Source organism: Hermetia illucens, chromosome 3 (genome assembly GCF_905115235.1).
Source record: "Hermetia illucens chromosome 3, iHerIll2.2.curated.20191125, whole genome shotgun sequence".
In the NCBI taxonomy this organism is placed as follows: Eukaryota; Metazoa; Arthropoda; class Insecta; order Diptera; family Stratiomyidae; genus Hermetia; species Hermetia illucens.
This window is the reverse complement of record NC_051851.1, coordinates 5383817-5403725: the sequence shown is the minus strand read 5'-3', so window position 1 is coordinate 5403725 and position 19909 is coordinate 5383817. Positions and strand designations below refer to the sequence as shown.

General features: G+C 39.6%; 1 protein-coding gene across 1 annotated transcript in view; it reads left to right on the top strand.

The window, feature by feature from the left end:
- The first annotated feature begins 1944 nt into the window (after positions 1-1944).
- The window catches only part of LOC119652780 (acyl-CoA desaturase 1-like), a 54217-nt gene continuing 36252 nt past the window's right edge, over positions 1945-19909 (top strand). The window contains exon 1 of the mRNA XM_038057092.1: positions 1945-2271. The gene's annotated coding sequence lies outside the window, so the exon portion shown is untranslated. The remainder of the gene's footprint in view (positions 2272-19909) is intronic.

Here is a 19909-nt window from a genome sequence, read left to right as displayed (position 1 = left end):
CAATGCACACTTCCCGACCAGGGTCCCGAAGGGACTGGCTCTTGATACACGTCGCAACTACCACCTTGGCAGAGCTACGCTCACATCACCCCGTCGACGCCGACAGAGAGTTTGCGAAGGCTCCGGAGACTTCCAGTGTGTCCCGACGTGTACCGGTCATTCGCGGTTCGCTCTTCACCGAGAAGCTTTCTCGAGGTTACTACCTAGGACGCAGGTATGCTGCCAGCTAGGGGGCAGAACTACTTACTCGGGCACCTCGGGGACATCACACCACGTATCGTAAGCGACCCGTTAAAAGTCGCCAACGACCCCAGGGATCAACCTGAATAACCGGCCCTAAACGGGTATGTCTCTCTAGTCTACCTCGTATTCGGGGAGATCACGCCTGGCTAGTACTGTTTTGAACTAGCTAACTGCTTTACCACCTTATTTGATTTTCCTTTTAAAATGGTAATAGTGTCTATAGATTAACGATCTTTTGGCATCAATTTTGCGGGCAATGCTTGACCATGGTGACGTCATCCTTTCGAAGTGACCTTCGGCCCATCGTTTGGTTGATTTGACCTATAAGGATGCACTGAAAACATAGATTGATCGTTTCACCTACAACTGTGTAGCCGGCATCCACGAATTGGGTTTTTATTTCTAGGTTGAAGCGTGTCAACTTCTTTTCGATGGTTCACGTAATACTTAGAATTATTCTCTAATTGGATATTTCCCTGAATATACAATAAAGATAAAGCACATACAATTTAACCAATTTGGGGGATGTATTAAAAATTATAAATTGTATGATTGCATCTGAGCCGACAATTTATTAACAATTCATTATAAACAAGTTTCATTTTCTTAATTGAAATATGCGACACAAAATTACAAGAAAATCATTTTATTATAAAAAAAAAATATAAATAACTGCACAAAATCACCAAACAAAATTGCACTTCAATCTTATCTAACTTAAATGACAAAAATGAAAAAAGCGCGACCCAAGCAATTTCAAATCACAAAACAACTAAGCGCGGTTAACTCACGCAAATGCCAACCGTTTTATTAATTAAAAAAAGAAAAAAAAACAATAATTGCAATAGCTCCACTGATTGAACCGAAGAAAATGTTAGACTTGGCTCACAATAGTCTAAGCTTTGGTCCAGCACTACTCACCTGGTTGCTAGCACGTATGCTCACCGGCTTAGATAGTGAGAAAAATTTCAGATGGCGGGGGTCAAATTTCCACTCATCTTCCACAAGTTGAACGGGTGGAAATGGAAGTTGCTGTAAACGACTCAATGGCTATCTTTATCGGAAGAACATAAAAAACTGTTAAACTACTCGACGAAGATAGGACAAAAAAAGAAACCTCTCAACAATGCCGCTCGATCGTAGTACGTTTTAGATATGATTATCTGCATTGAGTGTTTGAGATTTTTTGTTTTTTGTTGGGGGCTCTCGTTCGAAAAGAAATGTCGGTTGAGGTCTCAACTCATTTTTTGGCGGGCAGTTTAAGATTTTTAGTAATATTATGTATGAATGAAGGTAAAATCAGAGTATTGATAGGTTGGATGCTAGATCGTGCCGGATTGTAACTACCAATAGACTTTAGGGTCATAAATTTGCGATAGTATTCATAGTAATGGGGATATATGGTATGCTTAGGACTAGCAGATTGGTAGACATGCTGGTGTGCAATCGTGTTCCGCTGTGCTCTTCATTTACTATTCATGTTCGTGCAATAGTTCGGAAGTAGTCACTAAATGGGGGAGATGGGGTCTATTAGCAATATAAGTTAGACAATGAGTACTAATACTATTCAAAAAATTTTAAAATAATAGTAAATGTTCCCTATGAGTATCCAATACAGATAAATATCTTTCAAATAGTAAAGATGTGTGTGGAAACTTCAACATGATTCTTGTTACATTTTCAAGGAGTTAAAAACAAATAACGTAGTTGAACTAACTTGAGTATTCCGTCAACAGTCAAACAGTTCGGATCTTCGAATTCAATCTACTAGTGATAATCCACAAACAAAAACAAAAAAAGGACATTTATCCCGTCGTGAAATATCCCGCAATTGAGGAATTAATCGGAATTTTAATAATCAACTAAAGTGCATTATAATTTTTTAAAAAAATGTGCATAAGTGACTCAAACTGAAAAAAATAATTAAATTTATTTAAGAAATAAGTGTGCAATATTTAGATATTTCTAAATATTTTGTGTGCATTATATTTGAAAAGGATTTTTTGTAAAAGGATAACATAAAGAATTGTAAGTATTAATTCTTTCATGGAATAAGAATTGTAAATTTGTGTTAATAGTGATATTAAATAAGAAAATTAAAACAATTTTGGATTTCCTTTGAAATCCCATAAAATGCCACCTGATTTAATTAACTAAATAATTAATATTCCAATAAATAAAATAATTTATGAAATTTAAATAGCAATAAATTTATAGATATAACTTTTTTTTCGTATTTAATTTAGTTAATTCACTCTAAAACTGAAGTCAAATGTGAAACAAAGCCGGAAATCCAAAGATACAAACCAACCTATTGAACTATTTCTTATACATATACAATCTGCAACCATATACAAATTTTAGATACAATTATAGGTATCCTCCCAGGAACGAATTAGTATTCTGAATATAAAATGGTTGAAATTATCATTCATTTAACATTCAGACGCGTGGCAACTAAAGATACTCATATACAATACTTTTCTCAAACTGCCCATCTAATAACAAGTATTTGCTCTCGTAGATTTCCTTTTAAATAAATAAAAACTTTCGAATATATTTAAAAAGAGATTCTCAAGCAAGAAACAATTAAAGATAATATACATTCTCAAGAGATATATACTTGGAAACACTAAAATAGATAGACTCTCCGAAAAAATGTTCATTTTAAGATTGAATTGGTCTCATATCACTACGAATACTTCTTCTCTCATAATTAAGTTTTCTGTTTCCCTTCACAAATATATATTTCAAATTAAAATTATCTACTCACCAATCTTCCGCAATTTAAAGATATTTCTATGAAGATATTGTCAATGTTCCATGTATTGCTCGTGTAATACAGGTTTCTAAGCCCACCCAATTCAAGATTTACAGCAGCCTCTCTCAACAGAATAGTTGTCCCTTGCCTTAGCAACACTATCTGCCAGATATTGCGAAATCTTTAAAGGGTTCTAATCTTCAGATGGATTGTTAGCGACGAGTTATGTATTACTAGCTGCATATATTATACTATTGACAGCACAGTGACCAGATCTTTTCATGAGAACTTTTGATGTAAAAATCACAAATTTACAAATAAAAAGCATTATAGGTGCCCTTCCGGGACAGCAAAATCACAAATTCAGTATCTTTTAAAAGAATTAATTCTCCAAAGACATAAACATTATGCAAAATGGATGTTATTGTCAATTCAAAATTTCAATCGAGTTACTCGCTTAAGTCTTTTGTTTTTCATTATTACATTTATGTCTGCTGTAATAACTTTGATGGTGTGTAGAATTGAATTTAGATAAAATATTATTTGATTTATTTAGAAGTAAAGGTTGTTTATGGCATTTTTTCAAAATAAAAATAAAAAACTCTTTCAAAGTAGTCACTTTGAAGGCTGAATTCTTGATTTTTTTTATAACACTCTCAGTGCAATTTTACTCAACTACTAACGAATCTAAATCTTGATATTCATATAATCATGGATTTCCGCTCTACTTAATTGAACAAAATCAAAATGCAAAATGGATTTTTTATATTAAATTTGTTTCAAGTTGATCGTGTCTGCTTAAATAAACTTTGGAAACATTCGATGAATTTGGTTAAGATCACGCTTAAGTTCGACATTTTTAATATAATTTTCAGATAAAACTTACTTTTATCACTTCTTGATGCATGACGTGATTGGCATTTCAATGCATTCAGATTATATTGTCATGTCCAAAGATGTAAATTTAAACCTTATTGAAACTGTTAATTCTCTAAAACATGATTTGCATCCAAACTTAACTGAAGGACTTGAAAATTTTTCTTAATTCATTAAAACTTGTTCAACACAAGACATTTAATTTTTTGAATGAAATGCATTCCACTATTTAGCGAATCTGATTAAAACGCTCATGCGATCTTCTATTCTTCACAGTAGGCAATATTTCAGGGATTTAAAATGCCAAGTTCAAATCGATAAAGTACAAAAAAAAACTCAAACTCGATCTCGAAAAAGCCTTCGAAACCTTCTATAGTTTTTCCTTAGCTATTAATTTTGCACAAGGTTTCTACATGGTTGAACACCAGTTAATTTCTATACCGTCTCTATCTAAGATACTACCATGTACGATTTTAATATATAATTTCAATTAGTTTGATTTAACCCTGATCGATAGTGTACTATCGACTGACCGTACTTCAAGTACATTTTTAGATACTTAACAAAAAATTGGTTGAGTTAAGAAAAAAAAAATGATAGTTTTCAGGGATTTAAAATGAAGGGTGAATATTTAAATTTAATTCAGAACAAATTAATCTAAAACCATTCATTGTACTACTTCAAAAATGACAAAAAGATTGAAACTATAATCAACAGATACGTTTCTTCATCCAAAGTACCAGTGTCCTACCCGGAAGCATTTTCAAACTAAAAATAGAATTTTCTATTCAACAGAAGGTTCAAATGATTCTAAAGATACTACAAACCTTAAGTCAATAAAAAAAAGATATATCGGAAGTTAAAAATTGCAAAGAAGGTTATCATTTGAAATTTCATGGTTGATTTTGTGTTAAGTTACGATTTATCATTGAATACAATTTGTTATAGGTCGTATATTTGAGACATTGATCCGACAACTTAAACAAAAAAAGATAATCGATTCGGTATTTCCCAAAAATAAAACCTTTCGAAAATCTGGCCTGAAGGTGTTCGCTGCCAGTATATTTATTTATGGGTTGAATTCTGGTTGATAGTATTGACAAAGACATTTTGATAGAAGTAAAAGAATTTGCATAATATTTTTTTTCTATAATAGATATTTCATATCAAAGTTTTGTAGTATAGATTCTTGTATCTTATTGGCAATTTGACTGTAATTTAGGCTTTTTTCTTATGCAAAACGCTCATTGAAATCTAAAAATTGTTTGAGACGTTGTTGTCTGTTTCAAAATGATCGAAATTCATTCTCACTCACTCACATCAATCTAAACAGACGCATTAATAAAAATTGGTGCAACAAGGGACGGTAAGATGTTGTACCTGCCCCCGCTGTTATTTCGTAAAAGAGCGGATGATAAAGAGGTCCATTTCCTCAGTCCACTTCATCCGCTGCTTACGCAAATCCGCTGAAGTGGTCGCCACAGGTTGTGGCGAAACCCCTGCAACAGGTGGAGCAATGCTCCTGGCCATCGTGGCGCCGTGCTGTCCATTACGGGACCCCAACCCCGTCAATAAGTCAGACGACTCCCTCCGGTTATCCGTACCAGACTTCAACTTTCTGGTTCTTCTAATTAGATGGATTTGCATTTTATCCCTAACTGCGAGGTGTGATGATAGCTTCCTCAGTGAGTAATCTGCACGACTGAAAAGTTCCTGCACTTTCCTCACCTACCCCTTGAGAGGCTGCGGTGGTGTACAGCCATTCAAACTGAAGCCATCCATCCCTCCTCCTTTCACAACCGAGCTTGCGACCGACTATGGCTATTTTTATTTCCGAGTTGTAACAATCTCGGCAGATGCCGGATTTTACCTAATACTAGCACTAAGTGCCGAAAATTTAGGCTCGGACGATTCTACCTACTTAAAACCTAAGGGGGCGCTGTTGGTGGTGGCCAGTGGAAGGTCAATGAGACAATCCGTCAGGAACTCCTGGCAACATCGAGCACGTATGCAGAATGGTGTACTTCTGCAGGGTTTGAACCAGACTCTGCGAAACTCTCAGGTCATCAAGGGAAGCCTTGAGGGATTTAGGTACAATACCTGTAGCTGACAATGTTATGGGAACTACAACCACCCACTCGAGATGCCAAATTTCATTAATTCCCCGAGTCAGTGGCTCATAGTTCACCTTCTCCGCCACGTATTTTCGTTCGATGTTGCTGTTATGGGGACAGCAACATCAATTATATAAGCGGAGCGTCTCGTCAACTAACAGTACGTCAGGGTTGTTATGTGGAGTATGGCGATCAGTCAGAATTTGCCGCTCCCAATACATGCTCTAAGCAGAACTATCAAGTATTGCTTGCGGCTCGTATTGGTAAACCGGACTTGTTCCCGTGATCAACCCATGCTTGAATGCAAGGTTTTGATGGATAACCTTACATGCACCATTATGCCTGGTGATGTATTGCATCGGTGTCATAACAGTCCAGCCAGAAATGAGATGGTCCAGAGTCTCTAACGCCGAACCACACATTCTGCACTGGTCGTTCTCCATCCGTTTTCTTCTCTTTCATGATGAGTTTTTTATAAGCTCGGGTAGCGATCACGTCATCCTGAATGGCACACATGAATCCCTTTCTCTCAGCAGAGAGCTATCCAGTACACAACCATCTGTTCGACGAATGCAAATGGACAAATGGCTGCCAAAGACGATTGACGTGTTTACTGTGCATTGCCTTCGACTCCCATTCATCAATCCGCTCTTGGTCCGACTTCACCCCACTCAGAGGATTGAAATATCGATCCTTCAAGTTGAGTGGAATCTGTCCACAGTCTGCCTTACAGACAGCCACATGCAAGGGACTCGCCTGTTCCTTGCTATAAAAATAAGCGCGCAGCGAGTCGGCTTAGCGATTATGTTGTGGCATCACGTCAACCACGCCCCTACCTCCCATGTCACGAGGCAGGTTCATCCGCTCCACGGCAGAGTTTGGATGATATATTCGGAATTTCGACATAGTAGTCCGTATCCGCCGTTGGACGTTTTCCAGATCGGCCTTCGTCCACGGCAATATTCCGAATGCATAAGCCAGTGAAAGAATAGCGAATACATTCAACGCGCTTACCTTATTCTTCCCCGAGAGATGTGATTTAAGTGCCAGCTTTACACGAGCATGGGTTCCTTGCAGAATTCCAGAATTCTTTATAGATGACCTTTGCGAAAGGCTCGGATTCGCCACTTGTCTAATCCAAACTCCATCCGAATATCACAGCTGAACATGTCTACCATTCGCAATAGACTTCTAAGGTCGTCGTCAGTACCAGCACACAGCTTGATGTCATCTAAGTACATCAAGTGTGTCAGTTCGCACTTAGCACGTAGGCTATACTTTATTGCAAAACCATGCCCTCTAGCATCATTCAGTAGCCATGAAAGGGGGTTCAGTGCCATACAAAACCAAATGGGACTCAACGAATCCCCCTGTAAGATGTCCCTCCGTATACGGATGGGCTCTGAGGTATTAGTACCCTCACTGATAAGGTGATATGCCACTCTTCCATCACTGTCGCCAAAAACTTTACTAGTTTCGGATCAATGCGATGCAGATGTAGGACATCGATTAGCTAGGTATGTGGAACGCTATTGAAAACCTTGACATAATCGAAATAGCTACTAAAGAAGTTTCTTTGGCCTCTAATTACTTGTCCTACAACTACCGAGTCGATAATGAGTTACTCTTTGCAACTCCTTGACCCAACTCGGCAGCCCTTTTCCTCCTCAGACAGAATATTGTTGGTCTCGAGGTGCGCATTGACCCTTCCACTAATAGTGGACGTTATGAATTTGTAGAGGGTTGGTAAGCAAGTAATCGGTCTTGTGTCTGCGGGGTCCGGCACCATGTCCTTCTTAGGGATGAGGTAGGTAATCCCCGCAGTGAGGAAAGGTGGAAATTCCTCCGGCCGACTCATGGCCTCATTTATACTGCGTGCCAATCGACTGTGTACGCTGGTAAATTTCTTATACCAGAAATTCTGCTCCCTAACCAGACCTGAGCCCTTCCAGTTCTTCGAGCTGTTTATGGCTCGTCGAACTTCCTCTTCGGTAACATCCGCAAAATTCATGTCAGGCGTATTGGTATGGCGGGTGCCTTCGGCGGTGATCCACTCAGCATGCTGGGCAAGTAATCCCCAAAGTCCACCCCAAAACTCTTTCGCTTCCATCACCGAAAGTTGCACTGTGTGGGCGCTCTGTTGGGATTCGTTGAGAGATCTGAAAAAGCTTCGGTGGTTCCTCGCGTATGTTGCATTCTGGACACGTCTGGAATGACTTTCGCCATATCATCGTAACCGACTGCATATGACGGAAAGTTTCTGCTTTAGTGTATCCAGAATTGCAACTACGGGTGTTTCATTGGGGATGGCATAGTTCCTGTAAACCCTCTGCACTTTATTCTTCACCCATCTGTCTGTCTCCAGTGCTGATTTGAATCAGTCTGGCAATGTCGTGCCTTAGTGAGTCCCGCCAACGTTCCAGACGAATTTTCCACGGTGGATCTCTTTGATCACTCAAACCAATACCGCGAAAGTGAATCTCCTGACCGTGCAACCTGACCGCCGTAACTGCACCACAATGCACAATTGATTGTATGATAGTTGCAGAAGCGACATATATACTCGAGATGCAGTCTCATCATTGATTTGAGATAGAATTCTCGAAGTTGCTGGAGATGCATAGAACCTGGGAATACTTGGTCTATGCAAAGGATCTATTTCCGAGAATTCTATACACGCTCTTTGGAATTCGTCCCGAACCTCAGCAGGACGGTGGAGAAGAGTGCTTTGGCGAGTACTGAAGCTGTTGCCTGCAGTGCGGCGTGGTGTTATGATGCCGCCGCTTGTGCCCCCAGCGACTTTTGGTCACCAGTTTTCGCGATGACAGCAGGTCGAACACGCTCCCTGATAATGGCCGGGATTGTGTCGCTGCGAGTAATAAAGCGGTACTGGTCTACAACTCGCTACATAGTCGCGTGCGCGAATTGCGGGAAACGCTCGACGAATCTCTGGTGCAACAAGAGGCGGTAAGATATTGTACCTTCGCCCGCTGTTATTCCGTAAAAGGGCGGATGATAAAGAGGTCCACTTTCTCAATCCACTTCATCCACTGCTTACGTAAACCAGCTGAAGTGGCCGCCACAGATTGTGGCCATAATTTTCCTTGCTTTCTCGTCCGTATAGCTCAAGTGTTCCTTGGAGGTCAATCGATGATCCAACATAACGCCGAGGTATTTGATGAAAAGCTTGGACTCTATCACATGCTGTCCCACACAAAACCATAGAACTTCTTTCAGTGTGGGACTGCTGACCAATACAGTCTCAGCTTTGTGCCAAAGCAGGCATTAACAGTGGAAATGAACCACCCCGGTCTTGCTTTTATCGTCGCCTTGAACACCATGTTCGGTATTCCGTTCAGTCCGGGTGCTTTTTTATACCCTATCTTTTCGTAAGCAAATGCTATACTTTGAACATCCTTTAGGGGATGCTCACCCGCAATAGTGAATTTTCTTTGCTGTGGATATAGAGTGGTCAGTATTCTTTGCAATAAAACTGAGCACTTGATCTGCGGGGTACTGTTACCTTTCAACTTAGCCATTACATTTCTCTACGCTTCTCCCCACGGGATGATGTCGGCCTCTTCGCAGGAGAGTTCTTTCAAGGAGTTCCGTTTTCTTTCACCGATCGGCTTCCGCAGCTCGCTCCGACTAATTTTGCACCTTGCCTTTCTCTGTACAATCTCCGGCTCATCATTCGTGCCTTGGTAATTTCTCCATGCCTGCAGGCATATGGCATGCAGTCACCTAATTTCGTCATTCCACCACGATGTCGGTAATCTGTGCGTGTTATTTATGCGCCTTGCCATAGGTGCATCATAGGCTGCGACCACGTTTCTGGCAATTTGCTCAGATTTCTCTCTCTATACCTGTTGGTGTGGAACTATCCTTAAATATTTCAGCGAACATTTCTGCGTCAAACATCTTTGAACTCTACTGCTTCATCTGGCAAGACCTTATGTCTATCGGATGCCTCATCCTTCTGCTCTCCATTACAGTAAACAGGATAGCTTGTTAAGGATGCTGGGAGTCCTGAGTTCGGACCCACTTGATGACGGACCAAACCACTTAGGAACCAACTTACGGAACGGACTCCTCTTTTCTGGGTTGGGTTGGACGAAACCGTCCGTCAACTTTTTTGGAAAACTTGAGTGTTCAACCCAAAAAAGAGAAGTCCGTAAACCACAAGAGAGGAAGTAAGTGGCTTCTCAAGTGGTCCGGTCCGCCATCAAGTAGTCATCAACTGCTGACTCAGGTCTTCCAGTATCCTCAACAAAAAATTTCGAAATATATTTATGCACCATTATTAACTTTATTTGAGCAGACACAGAGGGGGACTATTTTGAGGTTTAGATGTCATGTGGATATGTTAGGGTGATCTTTCCCAGATTTTTTTTTTGGAGTTTCTTAGAGTTTGCAGTGATCGGTGAATATAATAACAGGATACGCTGCAAAAATATTCAGTATTTTAGAAATTTATTCACTTAGTTAGTTGGTTAGTATATCAAAACCATGACGTATCTCCATCGGTGTTCACCTATTCATCCAAGAAATGACCGTCCTCACGCATTTCGCATTTCGCTCTCAGTATTGTGGAAATAATAAAGACCAGGAACGCAGCCTCTACATATGAAGACGAAGACATTGTACTGGATCGAAGACATAACTTGCTATGTTCACTTCCTGTTCTTCTGCTTCCTTGAACTGTAGCGGGGTCGATTTCTCCAGATCTTGCTCGCCAGTTTTCTCGGTCAAAGGCTTAGTCCGGGTGAGTTCCGGAGGTTCTTACATCGCCTCTCTACATTTGGCCGTTAATGAACCCACCTAAACGCTGCCAATTTTTTTCACTTTCAGTCTTATAACTTATATATGTGATAATGCACCCCGCCCACCATATTTGATGAAAATGATTCAGTAGTTCTGAATATTGAGTCCGCTGATTTCAAAGAATTAGCTAAGAAGAAGGGGGGGGGGAGGGTAATCAGCCAAAAATAAACCAATTTTTAGGTTTTTTTTTCTATTTAAAAAGCTTTATATTTTAAGGGCCACAACTAGTGTGTAATTTTTTTTAAAATCGGATCTTTTTCTTTTACATTTTTTGGCCGTTTTTACCATTGGAAATAACATAAAATTTTCAAGATCCAACCTCAAAGAGTTTTTCAGTTACAGCCTTCTAAGAGTAGCTGCTCGACGATTATAAATGTGCATTTTCTTTTTTTTTAATTGGCAAAAACTACCTGATTTTAGGTAAAACACACAAGTTGACCCCCTTAAATATTTAAAATAATACAACAAAATTGATTTTTTCAAGGTCCTTTCGGTGATTATAACAAAAACCCCTCCAAAAAGATTGCAGATAATGACCAACATTTGAAATGAAAACAAAAAATCTAATTTGTTCGAACTAATTACAGGCATCCCCCCTTAATGGTGTTCGTTGTTGACTTCTTCCCAGGGATTTAGAAAGAAAAGGGACCCGACAATGTCCCCGGTTTCTATAAGAATCAGATACGCTTGCATAGTTTCAAATTGAAGTTACAGTAAGGCCAATGTCTTTTGAGTTATGAAAACCAAGGGGAATCGATTCACCTGGAAACTTTCTATAAGGGTAGCACTGACCTCATTCAATTAAATGCTCGGATAATATATTGCTTAAACCACAATTGAACTATTGTAATAACATTTTTCAATTTATCCTTGAGCACCCTAGAATGAGCAATTACAAGGACCATAACATAATCATAACTTAGAAAACATCTGGCGAAGCAAGTGTGATTTTATATTACTAAATAGCAGTTGCGGTAGAATAAAACCATTACAGAATAGCAACAGTGTCATCTCTGAAAAACCGCAAATAAAAAACTTTCAAAATTGACAACAGTATATTCTGGACTAAGAAACCTAAACAGTCAACGTGCACAAGGGAGAAATTACACAACCTCATTGTCTGCATTCAAACAAATGTCATGGCTCACATGCAAAGCCACATACATAGATGTCTCCTAATTCAATTTAACTGGCAATAACTCATCAGTTGCTTGCTGAAAATTACGCGCCCGCACTTAATGTCTTGCGGTCACTGGTAATACCTATTTAGTTCCACCATTAGAAAACTGCCACTGCTTCTTCACCTTGAAATTCTTAGAAATTGTTGGCCGTAATTTAAAATGAAATTTACTATCTATAGTGAATCGTTCACAGAGAAAATTACTAACAATAAATTTATAGTTATTTTCCCCATTCTATTTTCAGTTAAGTTCCGAGTCAAAGTACGTCTTAGTTGCAGGAAGTTACGCTGATGGTTTACTAATGAAAATATCTTTAAATATTGCAAAATGCATCTATCTATCTATAACCTTTGTATTGTTGTGGTTATTGTGCACCCTTTTGTACTTAGTTAAATCTCAATTACTATAGAAAGTGACCCAACTGCTTATTCAGATACTCGTTAAGATAATTTGTTCCTGGAAACGCAATCTTTAAAAAAAAATAGAAACTATCTTGCAAACTATTCATTTCCGGGAGTATGTGCAGTATTCGTTCATGGTTTGGATCATGTGTACTGCATTTAATTGACCAGAATCGAATATTCTGAGCTGCCACCATTAATATCAATTTTAATGATAGAAATATAAGGAAATGTGCATTTAGTATCTAACCATCTTTAACTCTTCAGATTTAAAAAAAATATATTTAAAAAGTAAAGATAAGATTTTGAATTGTCATCTAAATATGTGTTATCTTATGCCACATTTGAAGTATGCATGTGATTGCAAGCTGTTTTCGACACTAGCATAGCCATTGTGTGCCCCTAACACATGATCAATACGGTTAACCCAAAGCCCACCTCATCTCGAGAAAACACACCTTGTCAGACTATACATTCGGCATAATGATTACTTGGTTCGGTTCGGTGGGATATGTCAAACTCAGAATCATCTAACCATTTCGAATCTGCTGAAATAATCATTTTAGTCCGCTGTGGGTTTCACGTTTGGTGCAATTTTTTTTTAATTTTTAGGTTGTTTAGCAAAAGACCCATCCAAGAATCGGGCAAGCCCATTTTTATATGGAGAATTAGTTATAAGCTTCTGATGTCCTTCAACTACTCTCTCTAATAGTTGGTGCTGGTAAACTCTCCAATAGATTGATTTGATAAGTGCACTCAATTTATGTAAACTTAAAAGAAATATTTATTTTGTGCATATGTTAGTCATCTTTCAACGTAGTCGCCATCCATTTCGATGCTGATGGTGAGACGGAAGATCAATAAGGCTGACAACCTGCAAATCTCGAATCTTCTTTATGCTTCAGAAACGGCTATTATGACTCGGAAGTGGAAGGATTTTTTGACTACGAACTTTTGCTTTCATCAACAGTTTATTATCGGATTCTGGAATATACGAACGCTCCTCAACGAGAGTATTGGGTTGCCCGGTTTCTTCAACTGCAAAGGAAATTCCAGGGGCAAGGGGTGGCAATTGTCTCGCATTAATGCTTACTGACATCCCCAATGTCTTCATGCCCTGAAAATCGGTAACAGACAAAACATTGACAGCGAGACTCCCGTCCAAAATGAGGAGCATCTCAAAAGAGTGTTATGTACGAAAGATACACAGCAGCATGAGGCCTCCTATGAGCAGCTGATTATTACTTGAAGATTGCTAGCGTTTACTTGAATATTGCAAGAACGGAAAACTTTAACCTCTAAACTGCTCACCGCTTTTCCCTTCCTAATGCAACTATCATTCACTATTGGGAGAGCTACCCTCTGACCAAACAACACAGAGTTATTTTGAACAGCCGAAGAATACTGATCAGCATTGAATCGTCAGAAATGTTCTTTTCTCTGGCCCAAAAAGGAGTCATAAGATCTAGTTGGAAGCGGATTGACATAGGTCGTTAATATAAACGCGAAATAAAGAGTCAACAAAATTGCGAATTCGCTCAGAGACAATTGTTGTCTTCACTAAGGGCAATTTGTCGATGGTGTATGGGTCACTCACTCGGAGCAGCGATATGACTACCCGGTTGCCAAGATATGCTCCCTGACTCAGCCGGTGAGAATTTAGGAAATTAGGGAACAAAACAGCTTTCCACATCATAATGTACTGCTCTGCCCTCTTCCGGTGGAAATATATTTTATGGGGTACGACAAATTCTGAAGAAAGAGCTGGATCGAGCCACCCTAGTAGATCATTATCAGGACTAATACCTTAAGTGGCGCAGAATGTGTCTGTAACTGTGAAGGGGGTGGTCTCAATATTTGATTTCACTTAAAACCTTTACCTTGACAGCTAGGCTAACCAGGAAGGACTTTTCGCCTGTAAAACTCTTGTAACCGCATGTGGAATCTCTTCTTGGAACAAAAATGGTTTTAGGTGCAGAGAAAGTAGTCCCTGGTGGATCACTCGAAGGCGAGTTGCTTGCCTTCAATTAGTAGACATGCACGCACCCCTGAACTGAAACTAATTGTGTGAATGGGAATGAAATAAGGACTATCGGTTTTTAGAGACTTGTGCTGCCAAAATGGCTGTAGCTGTAGTAAACCTATTCTGGAACTTTTGGTATTGGATTTCCTAGATTACGAACAAGGAAAAGGAAGGAAAGTTATCGCGATCAAAAACCGCAGAAGAGATGGAACTTCTTCCTTTTGCAAGGTAGCCAGGAATTACTTACAGGTAGTGCTGGTAGTTGCTTGCATGACTAGTGACAAACTGCAGCCGAACATATGGAATAGTGAAATGGAAATGGTCATAGAGTACTTCTTTGACAACGTGTACCACTTTTTAGTATGAGCGGGTTCGTTCTTTTGGAGACTTATCGCTTGGGTTTGGTTGCGGAAGCGCCATGTTTGACAAGGATAATGACAGTGCTTTCGCATCCTCCGAACCTTATGGAGAATTGGTTCGGTTTAAAGGGGGAAGAACTTAAAAAAATAGCTGACTGTTTCTACTCTTCAGCGGTCTTACAGTGGTTAATCTGGAATGTGGGGCATTAGAAGATTTGTATCTTTGCTCGTCTTACATGATTCATGACCGATTGGCACTAAACTACGTAAAGCACATGCATGAGCAATGTCGAAACAGAGATTTCTCTTGAATTGCAGCTAGATGTCCTTCAATTTGAATTTCATGGTAGAGGTTCCTAAATCGCACAGAAATTCTGGTTTGAGCAGGTTCGTAAAACTACACTTTCTAGTGTTTCGAATGTTGCCATTCACACCCCAGATGAACTAGAGTCAAATGTTCAGGCTTGGGAAAGAGGAATGAAAGTTTCCTTTAGATTTCTCTGCCCAAAGTAAAAAGATCCCACTATGGGAATGGTAGAATGAATATCTGTCTAGTTTCAAGAAGAGGACTAGGGAGGTCTTCAACATCTACTGTAAGCATAAATATTGATAGTTGTATAAAGGCTGCCTAAATATGTACTGGTTGAAATCCCGCCAAGATATTGAGAGCATCAGTAACTCAAAAAAATTGTCTTTCTTTAAGCGTTCCTGGATCGATTTTTCTTGGCTGTTTCTGGAAATGGTAGCTAGAAGGACTGTAAGCTAGAACCCTATTCACTCCGTGAATGACGGGGGCCTATCTGAGGTGTATTTCGTTTAGCTAAGTACCAAATACGTCTAAGGGTTGTTTTTATACCAAAGTTGAACATGTGTGGCCGTGAATCCGTGAAGAATCTTAGGTCAACCAGTCTTGCCTCCTATGTATTGAAACCACTGTTCGTCTCTATCCGAATCTCAACAACTAAAACCTCTTATGGAAATCTTCGGAAATTCCTTTCTGAGGTAAATAGTGTGTGAAAATTGTACCACAAGCACTACACCCTAGTTGTCCTTCTCGACATAAAAGGATCATCCACTAATGTTAGAGTCAAAGCCTGAAGGAGGAGGAATAGGATATCCATCTAGAAGCCAGGAGAATTTAATCAGATCTGGCGGGCAGCCCCGAGGAAAACTGAAGAGAGGCGGGACGAAAATCCTGGTGTATGCCGGTGATGATGTATTGGCATCAAGCATGTACCCATTATTACCATCAATATTTTTGAGGGTGAGTTTCAAAAAGGATGCTTCTGGGCGTAGGATGGACCCTCAGCATGAATTCTACCAAAGTGATTCGTTGTTATTCACCACGAAGAAAAGTTACCTGGCTTCTATTTCCCGCGGTTGAACGTACATAGTCAAAGGGGTAGCTTTCTATACTTGCAAAAAGACCAAAGAAAAAATGGCAGGGGTCCGGGGCGGAAAACTTTAATTACCCCGTTCCTATCTCAAATCCACGGTATGTTACGAATCGGATAGATAAATTTCCCCACAACTAAGATTCTCAGTTAGAGGTTCATTGCACTCTTCATGTCAACGTTTCTGCTGATGGTCACGCCGAACTCGATATCACTCGACGAATTTACAGCACTAGATCCGCCTCCGCTGCTTTGCCCAAGGTTTGAAAATGTAGATACTTCAATACCAATAGCAAATTGATACTACTCTGCACGCCGTACACGTAGACATGCTGGTTAAAAGGTGAAAGTAACAGTAGTCGCACACTTTAAGAAAGGTTAACAAATCCACTGCTGGCTATGCCACGTCCCAAGTGAGACACCTTAGGAACGCGTGCCAGAAAACAACAAAGAAAGAGTGTAGGCTTTTCAGGGAGACCTAGCAGTAGCTAGGTATGGAATTATTCCAAAGAAGAAACAGAGACCTGCATCACATTTTCGGCATTGAAGATTTTCATTCCTCTCCAGCACGCCGTCTTCTTTTCTTTCCTCCATTGAATACTATTAAGTGTTCATTGCAGTAGAATCTTATCCCATCAATCACTCTTAATGAGAGTGACGACCTAGAAACCGATAAGCCTTATCCCATCAAGCACTCTTGATAAAAGTGACGCCCTAGAACCCGATAATCCTTATCCCATGAAGCACTCCTGATAAAAGTGGCGCCCTAGAACCCGATAAGCCTCCAGGAGACTTCGCCAGCACTCCATACTTCGTTAAATAAACTTGAACTGTGTGTCTCCTAAATTCAAGTTTTGTGATAAGCCACGACCATTTTTTCCACACATTCCCACACGAAGTGCAGAAATGTCTTCATTCATCCGGTCAGTATCCCCCATATCTTGTTTTATAATTTCGGGATTCTGCCAATTTTTAAAAGCGGCGTATTTTCCTGATTCCTCGATATTCGTCATCAAAAAAAAAAAAAAAACTTAAAGTTCATATTTTCAGATGAAATGGCTCAAAATTTGTCGTAATTTATGTTTTTAAATTGCTCGATCCTTGGATAGACCAAGTCCCCGCAATTCAATCCCTGTTACGAGAACTCTCCAATAACTCACGTCCAGGATCAACTCCTGATATTCTGATTTGAACAGTAGCTGTCAGCTGACGTCCACATAAACTATCGGCTAAACCACCGGTATCCTCGTCTGCACTGTTCTCATCAGTGAGGGCACTCGGCTCAGGTTGTGCTATGTACACGGATGGCCTAATAATTGGAATATCTTCATCATGAACTGTTTCCTGTAGCTGAATGGCTTCTTCAACAGTCAAATTATTTAATTCGAATTGCGCAATATCTTTCATTATTGTGTCAAATTATTTAATTTGACAATATTCCTGAAATAATTAAGGTTTCCTCCTGTGAAACTACCATCTACGAAAATAAATGGTCCTTTGAGGGCTTTAATCTCTCATGTGTTATTTGTACAAAATTAACGAGTCATACTGATACCTAGACCGCACCGAATCTAAGAATGAGACAAGAACAAAGGAATTTGCGACGACCTAACGCAATAAACCAGAACGCGAACTAAACCTGGCAAATAAAAAAAAATGTCTCCGGACCTAAGTGCCACTATCGAGAGGGAAGATCCATGACGGATCACAGTCTCGATCCTTACTTCTACCTTCTACTTGCCTCAGATGGTTATTAAGGCGCGGCGCCTGAGGTCCCTCCCATCCTTGAGATCTTCAGGCCGTTATTTGGAGGATGCCTCTAAATTTTCACTTCTTTAATCAACTGTCGCGAAACTCTCAGATGGCAAAAATACCATCCCAACCTCAGCAGATGTGTTGTATGTGTATAGAAAAATTTCCGCACACGGTACTTGTTAACGCAGAAACAACCATCGAGTTGCTCCCCGTCGCAAAGTATTAAAGAAAAAAAAACAAACAAAAGGGAGCGCGAGAATTCAATCTTCCTCGTCTGAAGTCAGAGAACAAACTGAAAATGAGTCATTGAGGACGAAACGGCGCAGCATATAGCCCACCACCTCCGTATTCCATGATGGATTCATCTCATCCGTCACTTCATCCCTACGAAGAAAGAATATTTAGTTTTTCAAATTCTGAAACGAAGAGATAGCAATTTCACATAAATGTAAGGAAGGACACTCATCAGAAGCTCGGACAACAATACCTTTCAGCACATAGCCGCAAAGGCCCATGGAAGCAGAGACTGCTGGAAGGCAATCAGCTACGAGACGTTAAGTCTCAAAGATAAACACAACAAACGACTAGCTCTTGTGGTATCCTACTAAGGATAGGGCAGGAAATTCTACGTTACAAGGTGGTAAACGAAATTGAAGCTTAGGAACACTTGCTTCCGGGGAAAAAGGTGGAAAACCTAAAGCTAGAAATGTGGAGGCAGGTGTACATGGGGACTAGCCGAGAACAATGTTGAGAATCTATTGATTCTCTATCCGACGCCACCAAACGAAGTTATGAGCAGGAATAAGCTATCTTCCTCTGATTCAGAAAAGCTGTAAATAAGAAATTAGGCCTGAATCCAGGAAATATTGGGCCCAACGTTGGACGCCATTTATAATAATTCCATTAGAGACATCATCCAAATAATGGCCTGAAGATATCAAGAATGGGAGGTAGCCTCAGAGGCCTCGCCTCAATAACCATCTGAGGCAGGAGAAGTAAAGATCGAGATGTGTGAAAAAGGGTCCTCAACAGGCACAGATTAATTCGGGGTCCATAATCAGAACCCCACCTTGAATAGTATAGCAGTATTTGTCTATACTGAGTACAGGCTTATCTGATATCTCTGCTGTAATTAAGGGGTATGACTCTCGAATTGTAAAAGAACTCCGCCTGTGAGATTGGTTTAACACCAGACACTGTGTAACCCCGAACATTGAGACTAACCGCAAATAAGCCAGCCTAGACACCTCTTTCAGAAATTCGCCTGGAGCCTACGTTCTCAGAGACGACCTCCCCCCACCCTCGCCCCCCGGGTTCCCATGATTCCACATAAATTTCAGTGAGGTTTCTTGGTAAGTGCCATTTTGGATGAGTACTTGTGGATGATGCTACATATCACAAAGAAATCTATTAAATGATTACAAGCAATCAATACTCTGTGACTCAGTGCGATCACATATGCTAAATGTTGTCGGCCTACAGTGCAAAATGTTATAAAATGCAATGGTGCAGAATTTGTCATCTGAAATTAATTAACATTTAATTTTTGACTAAATCACTCAATCAAATGATATAAAAACTAAAAATATAAAATGAACAAAAACGTTAATATCCGCAAGATTCTAATTAGTTTGCAGCGCAACCAAGGATCACGGGATCCTTCAACAAACCTAGTCTGAACTGAGGTCACTAACGCACATACCTTGAATATCAAATACGAGCGAACTAACTTGTCCAAAAATAGATCTAATATCAACAAATTAAAAGCAAGTGCCATTCATTAAAACACCTTCCTTCCAATGATAATTAATCAAGCTCCTTAGTATCTCGAATCTAAAACCTTGAATCAAATCAAATCAAAGTCCAATGTATCTAAATGCATTGCCAAAAAACGTACCAAAATTCATCTAACTCACTTCCACTTCAGATAAACCCGGTCTCCTAAAAAAAAACCTATAAAATCTTCATTAAACATTGC